The following is a 308-nucleotide window of genomic DNA, read 5'->3' on the forward strand; positions in this document are numbered from 1 at the left end:
GTCCCGTGCCAGGAATCGAACCCGGGTCTCGCGGGTGAGAGCCGCGTATCCTAGCCACTGGACCACACTGGATTTACTAGTGAGGTTAGCAGTGGTATTATATCACACTTGTTAGATGGGAGAGGAGTTGCCATAATCTCTCCCCCATTGATCCTTATTGGAAAAATTCTTACCTTTTGCCCATTTCATCGTCAAATTAGATGTGCTTCATCCTTCAAAACTATTTAGAGACAAGAAACTGCGCCCTCAAAGGATCTTTTTGATGCCATATTTCTTCAAAAAATAGAAAAAAATTAGGTCTGCAGTTG

At 43.2% G+C, this 308-nt stretch overlaps 1 non-coding gene across 1 annotated transcript; it reads right to left on the reverse strand.

Annotated features, from left to right (window-relative positions):
* On the reverse strand, positions 1 to 72 carry TRNAE-CUC (transfer RNA glutamic acid (anticodon CUC)). The gene has a single exon. It is a non-coding gene; the product is annotated as a tRNA-Glu (tRNA).
* Between the last annotated feature and the right edge of the window lie 236 nt (positions 73 to 308).

The sequence above is a fragment of the Penaeus vannamei genome, chromosome 6 (assembly GCF_042767895.1).
Source record: "Penaeus vannamei isolate JL-2024 chromosome 6, ASM4276789v1, whole genome shotgun sequence".
Taxonomy (NCBI): Eukaryota; Metazoa; Arthropoda; class Malacostraca; order Decapoda; family Penaeidae; genus Penaeus; species Penaeus vannamei.